Raw genomic sequence first — 17,475 nt, 5'->3', positions numbered from 1 at the left:
CTTTTTTGTCCAATCAGAGGAAAATTCAGATAAGGAATCTCTGCAGAAAAGCATTAGGGGAGCAAAGTCATACTGCAGACCTTGACTTTCAGGGTCCAAAGCAACACATTCTCAATGTCCTTACTCAAGGGGCTATGTAAAAAGTCTTAATACTTTGAGCAAGTAATGCTACTCACCAACAGTTTTAAAATGAAAATCCCTTTCTGAAAACAAATGTATGTGTAAAAGGAAGCAGAATAGGCCTTGGAGGGAGTCATCTCTGAGGCTGACTAGTAAGTACAGCCACAAAGAGACTTTCTTCCTCCTTTCACAAACCAAAAATATTTTTACCTTTTTTTTTTGGATGGCAGCCTGCAAAGATTTTCTATAGGAAAATAGTTGATTTTTCTTTTCTTTACTCTAAATTTAACTTATGCTCAGACCTACATCTGGCCTATCTTGCTTATGTACAGACGCCCATATCTCTTCCCTCAGTACTTCCTTCACAGACCTCTTTCTTGCTCTGCTTACCCATCTCATAAGTAATATAGGAGGGTTTGGGACTTCTATTTGTTTGAGATATGATAAGTAATTGTTAAAAAATGCTTTTAGGTGACTTGACAGTGTTAAAACCTAGCAACATTTCATAAGCATTAAAAACAAACTTTTGGACAAATAGCGTAATTGTCCTCAATATAGTCCATGAATGAGCTACAAAAACAGCTTCTTGCCATGCACATCACAGGAATACGTCTTCATTTTCCTGCAAAATTTTCATCAAGTATGCATCATTTGCGATGCAGGCCATCACCACTGGGATATTCTAGAGAAACAGGGAATGCATGTTTCCCTTATGGTACTCTCCTCCTTCCCTTTCAGTGCAGGGAATATCCATCTTGAAGTTTCACTAGCCAGAGCTGTGGCCATCTGTCTGAAAGGGCGCATGCCTTTCTTCTTGCTGTTTCTGTCCTCGCTCTTCCCACTCCTCTTTCCATATTTACTTACAAACACTTCCCTGACTTCTTTTTAGCTCTTCATATGGCTAGCACTTAAAGCCTGTCTCTGTTAATCCTCAGTATCTTTCTTTTTCAGTTTCCCCCTCCATTTCTTCTCTTCCTGGGACATTTTTCTCCATATCTCATGGCAATGGCATATCTGTCCCACTCTGTGAACTTGTGCTACTGATCAGTCCATGAGAGTGCGGAGGGGTGAAATTGGTTGGGAGGTCAGAGTTTGCTGATGCTGTTACCCCTGGTAGAATAGAAAGCCAAAGGAATTACGGTGCATGATACAAACCTTAGAATATGAGTCAAATGAATCAGGCTCTAAATATAGATCGAGAAGTCAGTGACTGAATGGACACTAGAGACACCCTTTCGTATAGCATGGCACCATGCTTACACAAAAACCTCTCAGTGCATTACTGATCCTGAAGCATTAGTAGAAAGTTTTCTTATTAGTATCTGTTTTAGAACTGTATAGTAATCGACCTTTTTGTCTGACCTGACTGAACAAAAAAAAGAAGAAAAACAGTGTGTAACTACCTGAAACAAAACATGTTTAGTTCTCTTAGGGAATTGAAAAGGAAGCAAAAGGAAATTACCCTGGTAGTTCATTCCTAAATAATTCATTTTGTATAGTGTTTAGGCTTGGAGGTTAAAGGGTCGAAAGGAAAATACTTTTCCTATTCTATATAAAACATTACATCGTTTTGCACTTTTGAAATGAGTAGGTCAAGATAAATTGTTCAGATTTTCCCCAGTCATTCTCAGGCCTTTTTTTTTCTCTTTTGCTTACATTATGTATGGATATACCTAAAGCAATATTTGTCAGAAAACACCATTATCTGCAAAAAAACTCCTCACCTAGCTCTTTCAGTAGAACATGACAGTGTCATATCCTTCCAACTTGCTCTGCTGTTAGAGCCTGACTCATGAACAATGCCATATCCTTCAGTGTGACTGTGTGCTTGAGAGGGGGCTGCAGATTTAAATCAGGCAATTCAATGTTTCCAATTATAGGAAATGTATTTGGAAGGATGCCAAAATGCTAAATAGCTTGATAAAAAAGAAAGGTTCTTTGTTTCAATTATTTGTTATTGCACTACATGCTTCCCTTGCCACCACTTTATTAGAGACGAGAACTCTGCAGGAGATCCCGTTCTTTATTAATTTATTTTAAAGTTCTTAACTGTATTTGCAACAGCAACACCAAAGCTTGAATTCAAGGGCAAACTCTGGATGAGGAAAGACAGTCCAGTGGGTTATGCCATTAGCTTGGGGCTGGAGAGGAATGGCTGTAATTCCCGCTCCTTACAAAACCTCCTTGTGCGATCAAATCACTTGGACCCAGATGATTAGAGGTGTTTCATTTTACTCCTGTGGAAAATAATGCAAGTCAGGAACCTCTAGTGATCTGATGCTTCATCTCACTCTGTGACAATTTCTGCTTTCAGAAGGGTTTGTGAGGATAGCTATCTGAAAATTTTCTCAGCGATTATTTAAGAAATCCTGAAAGAAAAGTAACACATGAACTTCAGGCTTCACGAGCACACTTTGTTTCACTTTGTAGTATCTCCTGGGAATGGGTTTATCTTTGCACCCTGCTGGATATCAGACCTTTGGCCAGGTGTCAAGCAAACACTCTCCTCATGCAGGCAGAGGGAATGGGCCATATTCTTTTCTGTAGCTCCTATGCCCTTCCTGATATGTGAATCGATAAGAATGGTAACTGGAAGCTGAAATCAGGATTTTTAGTCCATTCAATAAAATTCTAATTAAAAGAGAGGCCTTATGAGCTAATGCAGCAGAGGACTTTGCTACTCCCCTAAGGATTATGGAGTTTAAAGGGTCACAGCTTCTTGTGGCAACTAGTTGATGACATTAGGAGCTTAATGCTTGTTTGGATTTTGACAACAAAATGTAGGTGAGATAAGGAAAAGAACCCACAGCAAAATTTACAAACCAATTAGTCAGCATTATAACAAGTCACTTCACAAATGGAGACACAAATAGAAATGTTTATATTGTGGATTTATCTAGCCCTTCGAGCTATCTTGTTTCTGGTTTAAAATACTTGGGTTTACTCACTGAGATATTGTGCTTGCAACAGCATTGGGTTAAATACAATAGAACAACATGTTAAATTGTTTGTTTGTATAATGACTAGTGGGACGGGTCCTCACTTGGTGCAATTTGACAGGGATTATATGAGCTCGAGCTGTCGCTACATAATTAGTTGTCAACTAATTTGTTCTAAAGCAGGGTTACATGAAGAAAATTTTCACTCGTGATAGTTACCGACATGTGTATTTTACTGCTCGTGTTATCCCACTGCTGGCATTTATGTTTTTCCTTGGAGCACATGCTAATGAACTTTAGAAACCACAGCACCCTCATTACTCTGTGGCTCTGGGTGTTTACGTTGCTGCCTAGGACATCTGTGACACAGCCGTCTGTCTAACCTGCGCTGCTTTACTAAGTAACACATCAAATTCTTCCAGGGAAAAGCATAGCCTATATCGACCATATAACAGTATTGCAAAGAACAGTGAGATGAAAGCTGATGGAGGTGGGTTAAGCAAGCCCAGCCATACCTGCACCGTGCCAACCTGTTGGACTATCCTGGAGGTTACAGGATTAGTTCAGACTTGGGATTTCTCCCTTGTCCTGCTCCAGAACTTACTCAGAAACTTCTCTGGACTGCTGTCCTTTATCCAAGTTTGGCCCTGGTGGAAGGCTGGGAGCTATCTCTGCATCATAGTGTAGGGTTAGCCCTTTTCAGAGATGCCAGCCAGGTAACTGGAGAGCTTGCGGCTGCTGAGGGTGCTCGTTACCTTTGAGGCCCAGGTTCATCCAAGTAAGACGCTCATGCCGAGGAGCCGAGACTGAGTTTCTCCAGGCAACTGGTGGTCTAGGTGCATTCCGTTTGCGTACCTGGGGTTGAATCTAATACAGAATTCCTTGGGGAGCGAGAAAAACAGAGAATTGTCTTTCAAAGGCCAGTTGCTACAAATACGGCAATATTGTTACAAATCCAGAAGCATTGGACCTAAATTTCAATTAAATATTCATCATTATAAAATATTACGCTGCTCACTTGTATTAACATGCAACAATTGCATTTCATTATTTTTACTAACCATCCAGTAGTTACAAAGACTCATTTATGACCACTTAACAGCCAGACTCTTAATATTTGTAGTGCAATTAGCCTGAAACAGTCTTGAATAATGGCCTGTTTACAACTGAAGTAATAAACCAAGAGCACCAGGGGACAGAAAGGCTAATTAAAGGGGACAATTGGAGAAACAATCCAGTGTTGGATGGCTGGAAACAAGCTGTTATAGTTCCTGTATGGGATAGATTTATGCTAAAGGTGATTAAACCTTAAAAGTATTTGGTTTCTTTTTGCGTGTCTGTTTGGACTCACTGGACCTGATTCTCATTTACAGCCAGACTTCTTTACACTTCCAGTGGCAGTATAAAAAGTCTTTAGGAGGATATTTACTGCCAAAGTGGTCTAAAAAGGGCCTAGCATAAAAGGGCAGTAAAAATCAGACTGGACAAAGAAGTTAATAGGAACAGTTTTCCTACCCCTAAGTGCTCAATATTTTATAAATGCAGTGGGATCTTAGGGAATTAATATCATTACTGTATAATGAACACAGACTGACTGTATGCAGATATTTTGTGTAATTGCTGCTAACATCCAAATGCTCCCAAGGACTGCCTGAGTTTTCAGTCGTGCTGGAGTGCTTGGCCACCGCTCATAAACTGAATTGGGTAGCAGTGATTAGGGTGCTCTTGTCATGCTTCCAAAATCTGCTTTTTATTGGGAAAAATATTCACTGATTGTCTGCTGCACGCATGCATTAAGAATACAGTTTGGTAGTTTCTCTTAATGAGACTGAGGTAAAAATCAAGACACCTGAAGCATAAGACAACTTAAGATTTTGTCACCAAGTTTGGTGTTTCATGTTTTCAAGCTTTCCTCTGCAAGTTGGAAAGCCAAACTTATTTTTCTGATGAATTTTTAAACAAAACCTGATCTCCTCTTCTGATCATGCGACTCTAAGAGTTGTAGCTTTCTTTCCTCAATATACTGAGGTTTGCAGCAGAGATGCAAGGGTTGATAATGCTGGAAGTTTGAGGCTAGCAGTGTAGCTTTACTCATCAGCTATGCGAGTCCATTGTCCTTTTAGCTGAAATCAGTAGGAGTTTTGCTACTGTTGGCTTCAGTGGGGAAAAATTGGACCTGAGTAATGCTATCATGTTCATTCCTAAGGAAGTAACAGAATAGAAAATAGCGTCTGGATTGTAATAACTTGATAATCAATGTTATATTCCTTGGTTGTCTTATACATGATGAATTTGTCCTGTATTTGACATATATAATGTTGCTTTAAAAGGTTTTAAGGGTGGTATAAGGGACTATATTTTTTCCTCAGATTAGTGATTATGTGTATGCATAGGGACGCAGGAGGACTCTGGAGATGCTGGTCTTCTGTGAAACAAGACTCGACTCTTGGCTGCTTGGATGTAGCTGGCTTCTGTGCAAGGCCTGAGCTCCCACCTCCTGCTCAGTTCAAACTCACACATGCCAGTGCACGTTGCAGGATGCCATGGCCCCTGGCTCCTAACCCTGGGCTAGCAGCATTTTAAGTGACCTGTGTGCCATCTTTGCCATGCATACTGTAGGGAGCAGATTTAGCCAGTGTGAAAAAGTTCCTGCAGGGTTAATCACAATTGATAAAGGCATAAACATAATCTGTCCATGTGGGCTTGTACTTTGGATCATGTCTAACACTTTCCTTACAACACGGTCCTTAATGTAAGGCATCTCTTTTTTTTTTCTCGTTTTTATTAGTTACATGTGATGTAGAAGATGGGCTGCACCAGCTCCACCCTTGTGCAGGTCAGCCTCGCACCGGGCTTAAAATCACATGTATCCATAGAATCATTTAGGTTGGAAAAGACCTTTAAGATCATCAAGGACACACAGCCAACAAGTCCAACTGTTAACCTAGCACTGTCAAGTCCACCACTAAACCATGTCCCCAGGCACCACATCTACAAGTCTTTTAAATACCACCCGGGATGGCGACTCAACCACTTCCCTGGGCAGTCTGTTCCAATGCTTGGCAACCCTTTCCGTGAAGAAATTTTTCCTAATATCCAATCTAAACCTCCCCTGGTGCAACTTGAGGCCGTTTCCTCTTGTCCTGTCACCTCTTAACTTGGGAGAAGAGACTGACCCCCACCTCGCTGTACAACCTCCTTTCAGGTAGTTGTAGAGAGTGATAAGGTCTCCCCTCAGCCTCCTTTTCTCCAGGCTGAACAACCCCAGTTCCCTCAGTCGCTCCTCATAAGACTTGTGCTCTAGACCCTTCACCAGCTTCGTTGCCCTTCTCTTGACTTGCTCCAGCACCTCAATGTCCTTCCTGTAGTGAGGGGCCCAAAACTGAATGCAGTAAATTCTGAAACTGAACACAGTATTCTTGCCAGCTCATTTCTGATGTAACTCCATTAAAGTGGGAACAGATAACGCACGGGGAAAATCTAACTGTAGAGCTTTCCAAGATTTCTTTCCATCCCTTTCAACTCAATAACCAGCTGGGGGAATAATGTGGCAAATGTTGCTTAGTCTGCTTTTCAGAAGGACATATCGGCAGCATCATTCAGGATGTTTTGAGAGGTTGGAGATATGCTGTCTGAAGAAAAGGTTTTTGAAAGTTAGGAAGCATCTAGTTGCCAAAAGACTGCAGTTCAGGTTAGCTGGGAGGCCCGTAGGGGAATGTGGATGAGTCTGCAGATGTGTGAAGGACACTAGGCCTTCAGCAAATGTTATTCAGCATACTGATTAGGGACTAGACACTGATAGTATAAAGTTGAGATGTATGGCAAAAAAGAAGAAAAAGAAAAAAACCAGATGTGCATTCTGAAGTAGCCTGATCAGCCAGGCTACTTGGAGCCTTGGCTGAACTAATGGGAGAGTATTATACAGGAAAGTCAGGTCAGAAGATTTACAGGTAATGATCTGACTGAAATTGGCTATAAATTCTCAATAATTTTTTTTCCATAATAAGTCAATGCTCTTTTAAGTAAGTTATATACAGGGAAAAGGTTTCTTAAAGGGCAGGAGAAGTCATATTATTTATCCATAATTTAACAGTAAGAACCATGTAACTTCTAAAAGTAAGTTTAAATGATGGAAAGTTAAACTGAGCAAGGGAAGCTAGGAAGTAGCCTGTCTTCTGAGGAAAGTGGAGTGCAGAATTTATACATTGCTTGGGATGGATCTCATTCCCAAAGTCTGTCTTGCCCAGGGCCCTAGGATCTGGGAATCGTCTTACAATATTTATTAGTCTCACGGTTCAGATTCCAGGCTTGTCAGCAGCGCAAGCACAGAAGAATTGTGGGTTTGAGTCAAACTCACTCACTGGTAAGAGCAGCTTGTTAAAAATGATTCCCATCATACATGCCTCTGTTTGCTTTCAATATCAAGGTGATAAAGAGGTTGGTTAAATAGGGCAGGATGTTATGGTAAATGCCTCTCTTTAGAGGCTGGTAAATTGCCTTTACGTAAGCAGCACTAAATGCCTTTTTTTTCTTAAATGAAACCCTGTAGAAGCTGTGCCTGAGGAAGGCTCATGAAAAACCACCAGAGGCACAACACTTTAAAACTCATTTAGGAATGGAGCAATCCATGAGAAGAGGTGTGAAATACTCACAGTACCAGGCTTAGATGGATAGTTGGCAGAACTTCACAGGCGATGGTGTCTTCTGGGCACTCGATCCTATAAATTAGGAGAGAATTTTATTGCAGGCTAGATTTATGAATGTAGTATTTATGTCAGAGAGGGAGAGGAGAGAAGAAAGATTTTTAAAACTTTGTTTAAAATATTTCTTGTAAAAAGTCTCATTAATTTTTGTCTTTTTAAGCCAGCTGGATAAATCGATAGAGAGCAAATTTAAGTATTTTAAGATTTTGGAAAGGACACTCGCATCTTCTTTTCTTTCTTCTTTTTGTGGTTGCATTCATTTCCCTGTTTCTGGAAGCCCCTGGGCTTGGGATGTTTAGAGACTCTTCTCTAAATATAGAGAAACATAAATGCCTGGGCTCATTTAGATGGACACAATTCTGTGCATGCCAGGCTTTGCTGGATGTTCACGTGTGGGAACAGTATTAAATCACAGTGTTTATAAAGAGGTATCAGATGTTCAGGAAATAGGTAATAGACCCCAGATATTTTCACCTTGAAATCACTGCTCAGAATCCAAATTTTGAGTGGCAAGAGAAAAGTGTTGGCATTTGTAACCCGCAATCTCCTGAAATACTGCAATGTTCATATCATGAGTCTCTTTCCCTCGTGTCCCCCAAGGCTGGACTTCAACCACAGCATCTCTGGATCTTGAAACATAAGCCTTTGACAACTGATATATGCTGGTTTGCTTCCTCCACCCCCTTAAAGAAAATAAGAGACCCAGTTGCTAAACCGTGTGGCTATATGGTGTAGCTGCTCAGGAAGGATGAGGAGCAGCACTGTCTTCAGGCTCTGAGCCCACAGAAGAGCTGTTCAGCTGTTTTGGTCCTTTGGTGATGTTTGCTGAGGGGGTTTGAGTCTCAGGAGATTGTTATCCCTGTCGGTGTTTCTCTGCATGACAAGGACTCTGCTACAAGGAGTGGGAGTGAAGGAAGGAGGGTGGTGGCCCACACTCTCTGGAGGGAATTGTCCCCAAGCCTTGCTTCAGTGGAGACAGAGGCAGGTCCCTTATGACCCAGAGCTGATGGTTACTGGTTCTGTGCACAGGAAACCTTGTATGTGCTCCGTGGTGGTCATTACCTCTCCTTTGTACACCCTCCATGAACCATCAGCTGGGAAGTAGCCTCAGACCCATCATGGTTTTACGTTTCATTCCCTCCAGGCATCTAAGGCCAGCGCTGCTTTTTTTATATCCAGAAGAGGTAGTCTTTGCTTTATTTTCGAGGCTTCTAGGGAGACACAGAAGCCATATGCAGATGTGTGGGCTCTTCCTGGCCCCTGGAGTATGAATATTTACAGGTTGCAAGCTAACCATGTTGACAATTGCCAACAAGCAGTAGTTGAAGTTTCTTTAGGCTTCTTTAGGAAGTGTCTTAAAGGGTTGCCCATCAGCTCCCTTTCATATGCCAAAGGGCTGAAATTAAGGCTCTAGCATCTTCAAAGTCTATTGATTTTTCAAGATAAAATCCTTCCTGCAGGAGAGGGTGGGATGCGGAGGTCTGGATGGCCTCTCCTCACCCAGCGTTCAACCAACAGCAGTGCTGTTGCCTACTTGATGTCTCTCACTGCAGCAGAGCAGGAGTGCCATGTTATGCTTTCTCTGCTAGCAGCAGGAGCTGCCAGCACTGTTCACCAGGGAAAATCTCGCCCGTGAGGAGCAGTGTCTATGCAATTATGCAGTACGTCAACATGTATGCCCGTAAAGACATTTATGATTCATGTCAGTCCAGTGGATAGCAAGGTAGGTATAATTAGGCCAATAAGAAAAGATCCAGCTGGGGTGTGGAGGATTGTCTAATGCTACCAGTTCCAAGGGGTTGCAATGATGTACTAATCCAGGTCCAGACACGCTTTAATCGACTCCGTCTTTATTACATGGCAAACAAACTCTCACGCTACAGCAGAGAAAAAACATGAAAATAGGAAAGTCCTGTATCCTGCAGCTCCTGAGGGTAGAGATCTCTCTGTCCCATCTGGGGAGTGAGCAAAACTGCAGGTAAGGATCAAGGAGATGCATTCATGGATGCTCTCCTGTGTTCCTGTCACAATGCACATGGAGCCAACGGGAACTACACTCTCAGTGCCGAACCGACTGGCCAATGAGACCCAGTGGTTGAAGAAAAGGTCTCGGTTAAGAGTGAGAAGGAGCCACTGCTGAGGTTGAGTGCTGTGCTGGAGGCTTTCCATGTCTCTTCATCCTCCCTTCCCTCCTCCAAAGCTCATGTCTGTGGGAGACGTACAACAGCTCTGCTGTCACGTCAGACTGTGGTTTGTGATGATGTTCCCTGGTCACCCATTTTGGTTCTCACTCTGACCCTTTCCAGTGGTGGTTCACCAGGCCTGTGTGTTTGGCTATGAAAGGGACAACTCCCAGAGACGAGCTTTGCCATCACAGTCAGGATGATTGCAGCCAGGGCAAGGCACTTGTCAAGGCAGACGATACCTCAGCCACAGCTTTCAATGCCGATATAGACAAGGTCTTGGGGGACAAGTGGAATCTAAGGAATGGCAGAGATTATCAGCAGTGGTGAATCAGCTCTTGCCAACCTCTTCCTACTAATGTCACTCATTAAGTTGAAGTATCCGTGGCTGAATTAAGTGGTGGAGTTGAAGACTAGGACCATGGAGCCTCTCTGGAGACTGAGCATAGCCCTGCCCAAGTGCTCCTTAGGGTCTGTGAAAGGGCCACCCACTGACGACAAACTGTAAGAAGATTTAGTGGGTAGGGAAGGTGATATGATAGAAGCGTATTTGTTGGTGAGATGCTTGCACTGGTGGGCAGGGAGGGAGATGTTAGTTGTAGTGGCTGCAAATGTGGAGGAAGGGGAAGGGAAAAAAACAGTCTGCTAGTTCCCGCTGTGGGTAGGTTGTTGCTGTATTTTTTCCCAATGATCATGAACTTCTCATATTTACTAATAATCTTCTTGCTGTGCCGTTCCCTCGTATTCGGGGAACCATCACTGTCAGTGGTCCCAGGCAAAGAAGTTCCTCATCAAATATTTTGAATGGGGAAGCAAGAGAGACAAGTTCAATAACATTGGTTAGTTTTAGGAAGGATCTCTTATCGCTTTGCACTTATCCCTGGCAATTACCGACAACACCTGGTAAGTCAGTATGCTCTTGTGAATACTGCCCTTGAAAGTGAGAGTATGATACAGATCATTCATAATGACTTTCTCAGTCATTCCACCTTCCTCTATAGGAAGAGATGGGGAGAAGCGGCAGCCTTACTGCAGCGCTTCTGTGTTTTAATCTGCTTTTCACACAGCCTGATGTGGCAAAATGGTAGGGCTGTCCTATAGCCCATTGTCAACCTTTATGCTGAGCCCTCTTCAGGTTAAAAAGCACAAAAATAACCAATCCCTCTTGGAAATTCTGGCTGCACTAAGAGCTTACAATCTGAACAAACAAACTGGAGATAAGGTGGGAGAACAGGGACATAACACTAAAGAAATGCCATTTATTATGATAAATGACTTAGCAGTGATTTAAGGTATTGAAGTATTATCATAGAAATAAACACTTGATGAAAGCAGAAGGAGAAGTGCCTGAGGTAATAAAGATTTATGGATTCCTGGTTGAACCACAAGGATTGAGACCGGGATGGGAGTGAAAAAAAACAAGCTTGTTGAAGTGAAGATCATTTTTGAAAGAAACTAAAGAGGAACTAACCCCTGCCTAAGTGAAGGGAAACAGCAGCTGCTGGGGGTGGGAAGGCTCTTCTGCTTACAACCATTATTTTTCTAATCAGAACAAATTACTCCTCGGAAAAAGCCAACTGTTGCCCCATTTGATCTGTTGGTATCAGAATGGTGGTGATGGTGGTGGTGAGAGTGGTGACAAAAACCCCCAAAACTGAGAAACAGAACTGTAGTGTCAAGACGTCAGTGAAGGAGTGTTGGGAGCACCTGCACCCAGATGTGAGGGACTCACTGTTCATGAGAGAAAACTGTAGCTCAGACTGGTGTCACTCAAGTACTTTATTTTTTTTCATACTGGTAGTGAGCCATAGATAGAGAAGAAAAAGAACAAAGAGGAAAAATATTAAGCACACAGAGGAAAATAGACAAGGATATGCCATCACAGTAATCAAAGTAGATACTCTTATACGGAAGAGCAAGGTCACAAGAGACAAAATAAAGTCCAGTAATACAAACAAATCAAGTACAAAAATGAGGACTTTTATGGCTAACTGCCTAACTGACACGGTGAATTGCAAATATGCAAAACAAAATCAGTCTTTAAACATAACTGAAAACACTTTTAAAGCTCTTACCTATCTGCATTAGATAAAGCATGCTGCATACATATTCAGGATAAATTGATTTACTGAATAAGCTGTGTATATAATACCAGGTAATTCCTTTAGGGTGAAATTTTTCACTTTACTGTGTGACTACACAAATTTCAGGCAATATCCAAATTCTCCGTCATCCCTGAAATAAGATTAAAGAGGATGTCAACCATTCACAGACATGACCCTCATCCGTGCAGTATTATTTGAATGCATACACATGGAGACTACTGAGGTAAGTAAACACAGTAACTATGTTAAGCACATTTGCTTGAGAGGAAGGTAATAAACTGTCATAGATGTATTTTTTAGTAAGGAAGATCTGGATGGAAATGGCTAATATATAGTGCCCACCTGTAGAGAGCTTAGTAAAGGGAGCCTGTGATCATGGCTGGTTCCTCCAGGCATGACCTAAATGATGACATTAGTATTACATATAGGCAGATATATAACAGTTCATTGTCAGCACTAACTGTAAGGGTTGCACAAGCCTGGCTGCAGCTCCAGAAATCGCATGGAGAACCAGACTCTGCGGTGCCCTCTAGCTAAGACGGTGCTTAACTTCATATTGGAAAGTTGAGCTGCTTGTGGAACAGGAGTAAGATTGGGTGGATCATTATTTTTCTCTTTGTTTACTGCTCTGTTCCCAAAATATTATCTACCGTTTACCACAAAAAGGTCTTCATCATTTATCATAGAGATGTGGTTTCAGGGTCCTTCTCCCCAGTCACAAGCATACAGCATCTTTATGATAGTTATAGGAACAGCTTACCTGTTACCACTGATATTAGTTAGACTATAGCTTTGACTCACTGACACAATAAATAATAGGCAGAACCAGGTCGAAACAGGTCGTAATCAAGGATATGGGCAGGTGAATATAAGTTATTAGTGACAGAAGAACCCACTGCATTATTTCAGAGTCTGGGCATTTTGCTCAGGCCATGGCTGACCCAAACAAAGCAGGTAATACTTTGCTCCTAATACTGGTCTCCTGACCCACCAGATGCACTTTTCTTGTGAGGAAGACCCTAGAAGTCCGACACTCTCCCTCAAACACTTTCAGTGGGGGTACTACTATGCCTGTAGTGTTTCCTTCTTGACAGTGCAACATTTAGTATGCTACAGTCTCATGGCTATTGTGTTGGACTCGTGCTGTGAACTTTGATTTCATAGTCCATTGTAAAATCTTATGGTTTTGGCAGATGTCATATTGGTGGCAGTACTAGACATTTTCACTATTATGTACCAACTTTTTTAGTGGAGACTGTTCTGACTGGGTCAAGTTTATTCTTTGCTTAATCCCACAGCCCCAAGCTTTCACAGAGAGTAAATGCCTTGGTGCTTTCTCCTTCCTGACATTCAGACCTAGGCATGACTGAACAGTAGAAATGCATCCTGACAGATGAGCCTAGGACAAGATACTTCAGCTCAGCTTTTTTCTTTCTCTTCCAGAGGCAGTCTGTAATGGATAACAACTGAAAGAGGACGTGGTAGGACTAGAGGACTTGAATTACTTCCTGGATCCATTAATCCTATGCCTTACCTTCCCATGGTGCTACAGCCGCTAACCACAGTGTTTCACTGGGAGTTCGAACGATGCCTAGACTGTGGTAGGGGAGAGGAGAACAGGACATGGGGTGTCAGATAAGCCTGTCTCTGGATGTCCTTCACAGCTCCAGTCACCACCGTGGTGTCCCTGACAGGTTCGTGGGGCAAACTTGGGACTCTGTGTTGAGCCGTCCTACCTGGGGTGGTGTGAGCACCAGTCCCAGTGCACAGCCCATGCACAAGGGAAGGTTCAAGTCAATTACCTGTTAGGGTAAATAAAATAACTAGATAATTCCTGACACAGGGTGGGAAGGGTCCAGGAATATTTTTGTTACCTTCTTTGGCCCAGTCTGGGAGAAACTCTGTTTCAGCACTCCTGAAGCGATCAGACAGGTTTTCTGCAGCTGTTTCTGCATAGTGAACATACTGATTTCCTTAAACAAACCCAGAAATGCTTCAGCCTTTAGGCCAATCTTTTTCAAACTCAGATGCCTACAGTTATTCTCCTCAGTCTGAACTGAGATACTTAAAAGAAGTCAGTTATTTCAGTCATATATGTGCTAATCAGAAGTGGAGACAAGCCCAGAATTGGAAGAATCCTCCAAGGAAGTGCAGTGGAAACAAGTCTGGACAATTGATTAATGCGGAAAAGCTGACATATAAAAATGAGAACCAGACTTTCATAACACCCACTGCTCAAGTTTTTATTTTTCAAGCTCCATAAACAGCAGAAGTTTCATCTAAAGGGAAATTTGAGTTGAAGTATGTACTAAATATCGGCTACATTTGTCTTCAACATGGTCATATATTCTATTCATGGTATGTTCAGACATACATGATTTTTTTCATTACACTATTAGTTTATGACAGGTACATATTTTCTACATTGTGCCAGGATGTAACTTCATCACTTATGAATTCTTTAGCATTATTAAAACAATATAAAAAAACAGATGAGATCCCACCATAGTGGGGAAGAATCAGCAAGAGCTGACTAGAGTATGAGGACAGAACTGAGCTCACAAACCTTATACTTCGTGTTTTACGTGATTCACAAGGTAGTCAAACGTGATTATATTCCCTTTTATAGGTGAAAAGCTGAGGTTGCCTTTTGAAATAGGGCAATAATTGGCTTCCTGACAAATGTCCTTCCTGAGGTTTTCCCATTGTACCATGACCCTGACGTAAACAGAGACCCATATGTTGTTAACAAGATGGGGTCTGGCTCACTGTCTGAAGCCATATTGACTGCGGGGGTAAATATGCTCATTTTCTTCACCTGTAGAATCAGGATCAAAATACTTGAAAGGCAAAGGATGCTATGAAGACCTGTTCATGTCTTCATCCCAGTTACAACATGTAAAATACTGTCATAAATGCAGAGGGTTAATTATGATTCTTATGACGAAAATTGGTTTGCCAAGAACCAGCATTGGAGCTGGTAGTTGTTCACTTTCACCTATGGCTGTGAAAAATAGCTTGGAAAGAGCAGGAAAACTCCCTGAGAGTTGGTTGAGGTTTGTCTTTTAACCTGTGCATTCAAAAGGTCAGCTAAAAAATGAAACTTTTTTTCATGGATGTGCTGCAATGACCTGCTAATGATAATCAGGTGATTGGGGTTTTTAAAATCTGAATCAAAATGTCGCCATGAGCTTTGGGTAGGCATCCTCTAGACTGCTTGGCAGCAGCAAAAGAAAGGACCTGTCTCTGGTCCCATCCCCTGCTGCTCCCAGTTGGGCTCCCTGCTTGGACCCTGGATGTGGCCCATCTCCTCACCATGCCTGGGGCTGGCCAGGGGTCCTGTTACAAGCCCCAGCTCTGCCTCCATGCTCTTTCCTCAGGGAATGGTCCCCATGGGTGAGGCCATGACCCGTACCAGGTCACTCCCATTCCTGGCTTGGCTGCTCTGCACTAACAGCTGCTGCTGCCTGACAGACATGAGAAAAAATGAGTAGCACAATGGCAGTTTATTGGCTCCACCGGTCACCAGTATGGTAGGTGTATTGTCTGCCTTGGTCTCCATCCCTGGCAGAGTAGATAATCCTTCAAGGAAAGTCATCTTCTCTTGGGTGTGCTGGGATCCTCCCAAAGAGTGGAGTGGATTAGAAGGGTGGATACTCAGAAACCCTAAAAATCAGGCCCTGGTTTTGGTGGCTACATGTGGATGATGCACTTGTAATACAACCTTTCTGGTCACTTTGAAAAAGGGCTGATCTGCCTTATTCAGCACCCAGATGGATTATTAGTTTTGATGTAATGTAGAAACACCCTGCTGGGAAAGTCCAGCCAAAAATAAAGTCATGCATGTGTGGCCTTCCTTTTGATTCCCAGCCTTCATTGTTGGGCTGACCTAATCATGCCCACTGGCTTCTTAAATTATCTTTGTGGATCTAAAAGACGCTGTACTTGTTTTGAGAGCATTTTTAATTGAGCTAAATTCTGATTACCTGATGTAAAATTCTCTCTGGTAGAAAGAGTGTATATATTCATTGGTATGTACATATCTGAAAGTATGCAAAATGAACCCACGAATTTGTCAACTACAAGAAGAATCATGTTGCTTATACTGTTGATTACATATAATTAGGATTTAAAAGATATGCAGATGGAAGGCAAACGAGCTAGGAACTCAGCTTGGATTGAAATTACTCACTGCTCTCAGTTGTTTTCATGACAAGCATCAATTGTCAAGAACTGCTTTATTTTGTTATTTAAATACTCACTCAGACCTGAGAATTATTTTAATTAGATTAGATTATGGCAACACATCTCCCTCAATGTGGTCTTGTCCATGCAGAACTAATTAGTGCATCATTTCACCACAGTGAGTGAGACTAAGAGAAGGGTGTGGATGTGTGAAGAGAGGGGGAAAAGGGAAAGCAGATGTGGTTCAGAGATTTTTTCCATCTGATTTTCTAAATAATTTCCCACCACTCTAATTCTACTCCCGCTGGCGTCAATTGGAGCTCTGCCATAGACTGCAGTGGGAGTAGGGCTAGGCCAGTGCATAACCCTTTTAAAACCACATCCTCATTTGTTACAGAAATGAAAACTCGGTGAATCATTTTTGCTCACTGTGATAATTTTTGAAATTGAAAAGTGTCAGAGATGGGGGGACAGCATCGATTTTGAAGTGGTCAACAGAAATCCCGGCATAGGTATCTTTTGGGATTGCTCCTTCAGATCCTGGGGTTTGTTTCTCCGTGCAAAGAATTGTGGGGCTCATGCCACATCACCAGGGCCTTCTCTCAGGGAGCTGAGACACCACAGGTCCTGCATTCTGTGACATGGGGAGGCTAGAAGACCTCAGAGAACCAGAAGAAAGTGGGAGTATGTGCTGGTGATTGGCTAGATAGAGCCTGTAACTCATCCTTTGTGCCAGAACCGTCTACTGAGCCATGCCAGGCCATCCTCGGGAACAGGAGAGTTTTCTTTCCTTTTTTTCTTTTTTTTTTTTTCTTCTTCTTTTCATTCCTTTTGCTTTGGTTTTGTTCTGTGTGAGGGGAATGTGGCACTGCAGGAGGAGGAAGGAGGATAAGTCAAGCAGGTAAGAAAGCCAGGTAGCCCTCCTTGCTTTCTTTGATGCAGAGGTATTTGGCCAGGGAGAACAGGGCTTTTCAGAACCCTCCTTAATGAACTTTTGTACCCAAAGGCTATATGACTTCCTTCCCAAGTCTACGGTGTTGAACAATAAGTGCCACTGTGGCTTCTGTGATAGTGCGGCTCCCCAAGGACATACTCAGGGCAGACCTTGTATTAAGGCTTGACTCAGAAATGCATTTTCCTTTGGCTTGTTAGGTACAAGTGCAGGCAAATGTGAAGATCAAATTACTAACTTTCCTGACTGCTCCTTGGTTAAAGAGGTGGTTTTGTATGTGTATATATA

Source organism: Rissa tridactyla, chromosome 3, assembly GCF_028500815.1.
Source record: "Rissa tridactyla isolate bRisTri1 chromosome 3, bRisTri1.patW.cur.20221130, whole genome shotgun sequence".
In the NCBI taxonomy this organism is placed as follows: domain Eukaryota; kingdom Metazoa; phylum Chordata; class Aves; order Charadriiformes; family Laridae; genus Rissa; species Rissa tridactyla.
This window is presented reverse-complemented; position numbering follows the sequence as displayed.